Raw genomic sequence first — 10,396 nt, 5'->3', positions numbered from 1 at the left:
GCTACCTGCTGCTACTCGATGCACATGCACCGGAGTGGGCAGTGCGACCTGTCACTTAGTAATCTACAAGCACCAGGAAGGACAGTGCAAATTGTTAATTAATGCATCGAGCCTGGCGAGGCAGTGCTGCCTTATTCACTGCATGGGACCGGCTTTGCCGCTCAGAGCGGGCTCGTCTAGGAAGGCAGTACACAATCTCTTATTCAATACACAGGAACCAACACACCGGCACAGGGGAAGGCAAAGCGACGTCTCGCCCTGTGCCCAAGTACTGGGAACGCAGTGTAATAGGCCAATACACAGGCACCTGAAGGCAGTACAATTTGTTATTCACTGAAAGTACTGCAATTTATCACTCAATGCACAGATACTCCGGAGGACAATGCAATCTGTCATTCAATCCACGGCACCGGGAATGTAGGGCAACGTTTCAATCAATATTAGGACTCCGATGAGGGCAGTGCAATCTCAAAACTCACACAGGGCATACCGGGGAGGGCAACGCAACTTGCCACACCGCACACGGAGAATTCGTGCAGCACTCCAATGAACGCGGAGTTGCGGGGCAATGCGCTTAGTGCGTTCCACGAAAGGAGGGGAGGCAGAGTACTCCAACGTACCGAGACTGGGGAGGGCTGTTCTATCAACTGCCGAATGGTGGGGGCCAGGTTAGCAATCTGAGGTATGGTACCTAAAGGCGGCAGTCCCTAAATGAATGGGATTGGCTGCAGAAACGAACAACTCGGTGTACACAGGGACTTGAAACGGGAAATTGTCACTCAGTGAACGGAGACTATGAAACGAACTCTTCCAGTCTGACCTAAAGTTCATTGACAGCAATGTAACCTTACACCAAACCTTCCGTTGTAAAACTCCCCCCCCCCCCCCAGTTTGCCAGCAGCTGGCAAGGGGGTGGAAGCCAGGACACCTCGGGCTGGCTGAGGGACGCAGACGTGACGAGAGGGAGGAAAGCGCAGCCCGTCGCTGCTATCCGGAGCACTGCGCTCGTCGCTGCCACAGCTAGGTCGGGAGAAGAATTCCGCGCTATCTGAAAGCACATGCACCACGCTATGGCCTGATATGACCATCTGTCAATCAATATAGGAAGGACCTCGAGTACTGGAGAAATAGTGCAACCACTCAATCGAAGTGCAAAGATCAGTGTTGTCTGCAGGGGTAGGGGTGTGGGTACGGCATGCTGATGTGTATGGACACAGGAAAAGACGGTGGTTCTTGGGACAGAGGGATGAAGCCCACACGACACAATCCGACACGTTACATTGCGTTTCAGACAATATCAACGGAATTACTTTATTTTTCTCTCATGTACCGTCAACAGTGAAAAATGATCTTGCAGTCTGGAATTGCCATTGTTTTGTTGTAATAAGTAGCGAGATACGATATAAAGCTTGCCTTACGTTCTGCTAATGCAAATAAGTCATTACACTGCATTCAGGTAGAACAAGGTAAAACAATAACAATTCAGCATGAACAGTAACGGCTACTAGGAAAATGTTGTGCAGTTGTACAACAGTGCAAGATCATAACGAGATAGATTGTGAGGTCACGAGTCCATCTTATTGCACTAGGCATCCGGTTTAAGATGCCGTTGTGATGGTCAGTGACTGCTTATCGGAGGCAAAGAAAAAACAAAGCAACAAAAACCACCGAATACTTTATTAATAATGATCACACTAACAATGGCGAGAAATGGTCGCAGCAATCAAAGGCGGGGGCGAGGTGGAAGCGGAGCCAAGGCAGAGCGTGGCTTTCCTGAGAGCGAGGAAAGTCCCGGTGTCTAATCGATTTAAGTGCCAGATCGGATATGGGCCGAATCGTGGTGGCGGAATTCAGACTCCAGAGCGGTCAATGACCCGATGTTTGGGCTAATTAGGTGCCGGGCCACATTGAAGTCGGGACCGGAGGCGAGACGAGGGCCCGTTCTGCCCAGTTTTGCTCGCTGCGCTATGATGCTTACTTGGTTTTGTGATGAACTGAGGCTGTGGCCTGCTCCAGCTGCAGTGATGTCTGGCTTTGTGTCTTTCGCAGAACTTCAGTTATGAAGCTATTTGCTTAATTTCCTGTTTGCACAATTTTTTTTCATTTCTCTCTCTCTGTTCATTGTGTTTGACGGTCTTTTTTAAAAATGTGTTCTTTTGAGGTTTCTTTGTTTTGTGGCTGACTAAGACAAATATCGAGGTTGTATAATGTATATATGCTTTGATAATAAGTGTACTTTGAACTCTGATTTAATAGGGTAGAATCTATCCTTAAACCTGATAGTGTGCGATTTCAGGCTTTTAAATTTTCAGAGCATTGGAGGGGGAAAGGAGAGAAGGTTGGTAGTGGGTGGGGTTTTTGTTTATGCTAGCTGCTTTACTGAGAGAGGGAGAAGTTCCATGGAAGGGAGGCTGGTTTCCGCGATGTGCTGAGCTGTCCCCACAACACTGCAGTTCCTTGCAGTCACCTGCAAAGCAGTTACCATCCCAAGACATTATGTATCCAGATAGTATACTTTCCAAGGGTGCATCAATAATGGGAGCATGAAGTAGAGGTGATGGTGAGCTTTCTTGGCCATGGTTTCTGATGTGGTTGGACCAGCACAAGCTATTGGTGATGTTCATTCCAATTATGTCATGAATCAAGTAATTAACTGAGTCAATATCATGACTCATAATCCATTGCGCTGTGTATAGAACCAGGAGTAAAAGAACACTAAGTTATCTGGTACAGGGAGCATTCTAGTACAGATTCCCTATCGGCCTTTAGATCAGAGCAAAGCATATACTGTACTCCATTAATGAAGGCACCCTGATCATTTGGACCATGCATGGCCTGGCACATGGCAACCCCACATGCATATTGGACCCTATTACTGAACATGCATGAGGTACAATATATAGAGGGGCAGCATCCATACAGCATTCTCTCACCAAACATTGAGAAATGTAATATCCTTCACTCTGTGTTCTGTGAGCATATGCACGCAGGCAACCTGCCATTCCAAACACAATGAATTGTCTACTCAAACATAGAGAGCACACCATATTCTGTATCACATACCTAAAATGATAGATGTCACTATGTGGACCTGGAAAAGCATGCCCAGGTTTGGGACAAGCATCACATTGTAACCCATGCATCAGGAACAGAGAACCAGTATGCAGTTTCCTGTCACTCAGTTTGCTGCTAACTACATGAATATACTTTGGCTACATGGAGGATGGACTGGGCACCAGTGTTTCCAAGTTATTGCTTGGAAAAGGACAGGGAGCAGAAATGCACCGACACTTGACCGACTGGGGTCGATGTGCATATCCAAGCAGAGGCCCCTGCACTCTTTATCCTTCAAGGCACCTAGAACGAGGAATTCATTGCTACATGCCATTCAGTGTATCAGGGACAATGTGGGGCATGGAGTACACAGTGACATTTCAAGTCAAGTCAAATTTATTGTCATTTAACTATATACACGTATACCACCAAATGAGACGCTTCTCCAGACCAGGGTGTAAAGCACAATAGTACACAGAAGACACAATAACTTAAGAAAGTAAGAATTAAATCTACAAATTAATTATGCTTAGATAAAGTGTGTAAAATAATTATTGTATGGTACAGTACAAATTATCAAGTGACTCTTCAAATGTGTCACTTCATTCATTGTGTTAGAGATAGTATGTGATCCGGGACTTGGGACAGAATATTTTCAGGGCATCAGATTAATATGGAAATGGGAAAATGTCTCAATCAGTGTAGGAGACACACATCGTGTGAAGAATAAATGCTAAGGCGTTGCTATATGTAAAGGTGTGCAGCACATTCACTTGGTGTGCTGGAGCCATTGCGTTCAGGGATGCGTGTAGCGGAAAGAAATTGTGCAAAAAGCAAGGATGCGCAGTGCCATATTTCTGATGCAAGGGGGACGATGTATATATAAAATAAGGGTATCCTGTGGATTATGCGCACATAAATGAGGAGGGAGGACAGAATGTCTCTGTCACCAGCACACCTGCAACAATGTGCATATGGTGAAACGTTATACATCTGTTAACAGGTCTTTAAATGCACCACAGAAGAAGGTGATATTCAGTGTTTAGTGCATCTAAAAGGTGAATGGACAGTGTTCTATTAATCAATGATCCAGGGACAATGTTCACCAATGCACTGTATATGTGCAGTGTCCAGTTATTCTTTGCAGTACACTCAAAAGAGGACTTAGGTAATCCACACTCAGGATATAGTGGGTAACGTATACAAAGGGAAACAGGCAATATTATCTCCCAATGCATGAGTAAAGATGCAGAGAAAACGCACTCCATGCAGTGACAAAATGGAGGAAGAGCCACGGTGGACTAACTCCCATTCCACCTTGAATCTTGAAAGGGGGACTGTGCAAAGCCAATCATAAAGAGGGAGGACAAACAGTGCTGCAGTCACTATATTAGAAAGGGCATGCAAGGCCAAACCACAGCAATTCATGGCGATGAGCTTCCTTCATGTTTTCCTGCTTGTCTGCTATAACATCAGTCCGAAGAGCCTACAAAACAGACACGTCTTTTTGTTCCCAAAACCCTGCTACTTAATTACACTTCAAGAGTCAAATCTGTTTACTGTGTTTATTTTCAACTACGGGTCATTAGTTGTGGGGAGATACATTGTATGTTTTCTACTGAAAGTATCATAGAATCACCGAATGTTTGCACCTGCTGCTTGTCAAATCCATATCAACTAACATGGTTAACATGAGAGGGCACAGTTTTAAGGCGCTTGGATGTAGGTGCAGAGGAGCTGTCAGGGGTCAGTTTTTTACGCAGAAGGTAGTGAGTGAGTGGAATGGGCTGCTGGCAATGGTGGAGGCGGATACAATAGGGTCTTTTAAGAGATTTCTGGATAGGTACATGGAGCTTAAAAATATAGAGGGCTATGGGTAACCCTAGGTAATTTCTAAAATAAGTACATGTTTGGCACAGCATCGTGAACTGAAGGGCCTGTATTGTGCTGAATGTTTTCTGTGTTTCTATATAAGATCAGAGACACAAGATCAAAGGTTCATTTATTATCAAAGTATAGAACTCTGAAATTCTTCAATTCTGGTAACCATGAAAGTAAGAATGAAAAGAAAGGTGGCACAATCATTAACCCCCAAATCCCTCCTCCCTGCAAAAAAACGAATACAAACAGGACAGGCACATCAACCTCCAGATCCCTCCTCCTGCACAAAAAATGAGCAAAACAGAACATGCACATTGACCCCCAAATCCTTCCTTCCACACAAAAAAGCAAACAAAACGGATCAGGCATGTCATCCCCCAAATCCTCATTCCTACAAATAAAAACTGAGAGGATTGGGCAAGAAAACACAGAATATAAAAACTATAAGACTGAAGTCTATAGACCAAGTCCACATCCAAAACCAGAAAGAAACTGGGCAACACTCGGATGTAATGGCAGGGCCTCGTCCCCTGTCCAGAACAAATCAACCAATCAAAAGGCAAGCAGCTGGCGCTCACCCTCTGCACTCGCTTCTATGCTGCAATCTCCAGATGCGGGAATCTAGAGCAACACACAATGCGTTGGAGAAACTCAAGGTCAGTCAACATCTATGGCGGAAATTGGCAGATGACATTTTGGATCAAGGCCCTTCATATGGACTCCAAATGAAGGATTGCAACCTGAGAAGTCAACTGTCTATTTCCTTCCTGAGGTTGCCTGATTTGCTAAGTTCCTTCAGTGTATTGCTTGTTGCTCAGTGTAAGAGTCATTCAGGTAGACCCACTCCTGTGTCCTCTCTCCATGGCTCTTCAAATTCCTTCTTTCCAAATAATTATTCAGCTCTCATCTTTATAATGCTGATTACGTTGTATATACAATTTGATATTTATGTATTTATGCATATTTTATTCCTTATCTGTACTCCTAACATTTTTATGTAATTCTTTATTCTGTATAATAATTGAATGCTGTTGTTTTTGCCTTTTATGTAGCACCAATACACCTAGAGCAAGTTCCTAATTGTATAAATGTATATGGTGAATTAAGTTGATCTTCATTTAAAAATTACAGCTGAATCTGCCTCTATTACTGTCTCTGACAATGCGCTCCAGATCTTAGTCACTTCATGCATAAAAACTCCCATTTCATATTCACTGATTGCCTATGGATTTTACTCCCTGGTTCCTGAACCCACCACCAATATGAAAAATTTCTCTCTGTCTACTCAGATTATAGCCTTGATCATTTAAAATAATTCACACAACCTCCTGTATTCTAAAGAGAGCAATCTTAAATTCATCAGTCTACCTGTGTAGTTAAAGATCCGCATTCCTGGAATCAAATGGTTTCCAAAGAGTTCAAATCTTTTCCAAGGTGCCACATCCAAGGATACAGCATTCCAATGGCTGAGGCTTTGTTGTGTCTGGATAAAAGGTCTTGATCCAGAATGTTGAGTGTCCATTGTCCTCCACAGCTGCTGCTTGTCCTTCTGAGTTCCTCCAGCAACTTTTCTTTTGCATTGTTTTGTAAAGTTAATCATACTTTCCTTGCTTGTGATATAGCTCAAGATCCTATATAGTTTTTCAATCACTTTCTCAACCTGCCCAACAATCTGTTTTTATACTTTTGTAAAACTATCCCTCCTCCTCCGATTACATAACTCTTCCCAATTTTCAGCATTAAACTTTATTAGTTGCTCATTTACCATCCAACAATGCTGGCTGTATAGCCTGAAATGTATTTACCATCCCATTTATAGTTCATTGTACTTCCAAGCGCACTAATGAGTGATGTGGTAAAATATTCACAAATATATATTTAAGCAGATGTCCTTCCTTGCAATAACATTACATCTCTTTATCTTAAAAAAACATTTTGTAAGTTTTCTTAAAGCTTTTAACTTGAATGATTTATTTTAAAACATCCTAAGCTCTATTATTACTTAGAATAATTCATAGAATATAATTTATAACATTGTTTAGGTGGTAAAATAATGCACTTTTATGGAGCTGAATATAATCTTTCCTCTTTGGTATGAGTTTGTGTGTTGATGATATGATACCAGTTACTCATATTATAGTAAAAGTTGCTGATATTGCTTCTGATACTTGATTTTTACCAGATCTGATAGAAACTAGATAGATTTAACAACTTATTTTCTCTTCCATATCAGTTTCAATTTATAATACCAGGTTATATAAACTTTATGTAGTTGTATAAATTTTGCTGTATCTCAGACCTGAAATGATCTCTGCCTTTCTCATTCTACAGCAACCACCGGGCCAGCGTTTTCCATTTTTATTTCAGACTTCTAGCATCTGCAGTTTTTTATTATTTTAATTTTAACTGCATCATTGGTTGCCATAATTGGATCTTGTATTTACACTGCCTATCCTCAAATAAACTAAAGTCATGATTTTGCATGGCCAGTGTAGTGTGGACTTCCCTTTGCTTGTACATCATTTGCCTGTTATCTTACATCGTTATTTAGTGGAGAATACAATTTACTTAGCAAAACTTGTATTGTGTTTCCTGCTATTCAGCAGCTAATTTGATATCAGTCTCAAGAATTGTTGTCAGAATAACAATAAGGCAACTTCTGCGTCGTCTTTTGTCTGTCTCTGTTTAATAAAATTCTCTCAGCTGTTTGGATGTATCTCTCTATAATAAAGCACATTCTTGGATATTGTGTGGGGATGACAGTGGTAAACCCATAAAACACTTCAAGCCTACTAACACCTTGACTTGACTTTGTTTCATGAGGACAAGAGGTAGTAATGGGGTCAATTAAATGGTGGACAAACTGAATAAATATTTTGCATCAGTCTTCACTGTGGAAGACACTAGCAGAATGATGAAAGTTCCAGGTGTCAAGGGGCATGAAGTGTGTAAAATTACCATAACTAAAGAGAAGGTTCTTTGGAAACTGAAAGCTCTGAAGGTAGATAAGTCACCTGGACCAGATGGTATGCACCCAGAGTTCTGAAAGTGGTGGTTGAAGAGACAGTGGAGGCATTACTAATTATCTTAGAATCACCTGATTCTGGCATGGTTCTGGAACAATGGAAAATTGTAAATGTCAGTCTTCATTAAGTGAGAGAGGCAAAAGAAAGGAAGCTATTGTCCAGTTAGTCTGACCTCAGTGGTTGGGAAGATGTTGGAGTCGTTAAGGATGAGATCTCAGGGTATTTGGAGGCACATGATAAACTAGACCGTAGTCAACATGGTTTCCTCAAGGAAAAATCTTGCCTGACAAATCTGTTGGAATTTTTTGAATAAATAATAAGCAGGATAGACAAAGGAAAATCTGTTGATGTTGTGTAATTTTCAGAAGGCCTTTGACAAGGTGACACACATGAGGCTGCTTAACAAGCTACAAGCCTATGGTATTACTGGAAACATCCCAGCATGGATAAAGCTATGGCTGATTAGCAGGAGGTAGAGTTAGAATAAAGGGAGCCTTTTCTGTCTGGCTGCTGGTAACTAGTGGTGTTTCACAGGGATCTGTGTTGGGACTGATTCTTATATGTCAGTGATTGGATGATGGAATTGATGGCTTTGTTGCAAAGTTTGCAGATGATATGAAAATAGGTGGAGTGCAGGTAGTTTTGAGGAAGTAGAGAGGCTACAGAAGGACTTAGGCAGATTAGGGGAATGGGCAAGAAAATGGCATATGGAATACAGTGTTGGGAAGAGTAACATCATGCACTTCAGTAGAAGAAATGAAAGGGTTGATTATTTTCTAAATGGATAGAAAATACAAAAACCTGAGGTGCAAAGGGACTTGGGAGTCCTTGTGCAGAATATCCTAAAGGTTAATTTGCAGCTTGAGCCTGTGGCGAGGAAAGCAAATGTGATTTTAGCATTCATTTCAAGGGGACTAGAATATAAGCAAGGATGTAATGTTGAGACTTTATAAAGCACTGGAGGGGCCTCACTTGGAGTATTGAGGCAGGTTTGGGCCCCTTAGAAAGGATGTGCTGAAACTCAAGAGGGTTCAAAGGAAGTTCATGAAAATAATTCCAGGATTGAATGGCTTGTCATATGAAGAACGTTTGATGGCTCTGGGCCTGTATTCACTAGAATTCAGAAGAATGAGGGGTGACCTCATTGAAACCTATCAAATGGTGAAAGGTCATGATAGAGTGGATGTGGAGAGGATGTTTCCTATTGTGGGAAAGTCTAAGAGCAGAGAAGACAGCCTCAGAATAGATGGGCATCTTTTTAGAATGGAGATGAGGAGAATTTCTTTAACCAGAGAGTGGTGAATCTGTAGAATTCTTTTCTACAGTCTGTATTTATGTATGTTTAAGGCAGAGGTTGATGGATTCTTGATTGCTCAGAGTATGAAGGGTTATGGGGAGAATGAGATTGAGAGGAAAATTGTATCAGCTATGATGAAATGATGGAGCATACACGATGGGCCAAATGGCCTAATTCTGCTCCGATATCTTATGGTCTTGTTTCCATTGTTACACTGATTTCTAAGGATTCAACCTGACATGGTAATTGTTTATGATGGAAAGGATTTGCAGCAGAAACCTTTGATATTTAGATTATATGAGAACAAGTCAACCTATAGCTGCACTTAAACTTCAAACTTTATGATGTTGGTTCCTGCTGTTGGGGCTCACTGATTGGCCATTTTTCAATATCCCAAGGACACGGCCTAGAAGCCAAGCGTGCCTTCGGGTCTCTGAGGCTTTGCTGCCCTGGGGACCAAGCAATTCAATACCAGTGCTGCTGACTGAAGTGTCATGGGAGAAAATTGAATTTCGGGAAGAGCAGATCAGCTGTCAGAGGGCTCTGTACTCGGCTTGCTCTCTCTTTCTCTCGTTGGTGGGGGAGAGTTTGTTACCAATTCTCAGGTTGGAGGACTGCGAAAGAAAAACTGACATGGCAGACCTTAACACCGTAAATCAGCCAGTGTTTATTTTTGCCTTGTTAGTCTCTCCTCTCACTTTGTAACACCTTCCTGTCCCTTTATTAAGGAGAAAGAGAGAGCCTGTGGTATGTCAAGTTGTCAGCTGAACAATTAGTTTCTGTTGCACTGCAGATCATGGTCTTTCTTGGGTGGAGGGGGGGAATGCTTTTTTGCTGAAGTAAGTGGGGACGGGGGAGGGTTGATGCTTTGCTGCTGCTGGTGCGTGGGAGGAGGTTGTGGGGGGGCTGGGATTCGAACAATTTTACTGTCATTCATTCTTTGGGGCACTCTTCTGTTTTCATGGATGTCAGTGAAGAACAAGAATTTCATGTTGTATATTGTACACATTCTCTGATATTAAATGGAATTATTGAACTTTGGTTGTATGTCATGACTCAGGTAGTATTTCAGTGGTTATTATTGCCTCCTTTTTTCCATACATCTGATATACGCAGCATGTTAACAAGTTTCTCTCTA

This window comes from Hemitrygon akajei, chromosome 30 (genome assembly GCF_048418815.1).
Source record: "Hemitrygon akajei chromosome 30, sHemAka1.3, whole genome shotgun sequence".
Taxonomy (NCBI): domain Eukaryota; kingdom Metazoa; phylum Chordata; class Chondrichthyes; order Myliobatiformes; family Dasyatidae; genus Hemitrygon; species Hemitrygon akajei.
This window is presented reverse-complemented; position numbering follows the sequence as displayed.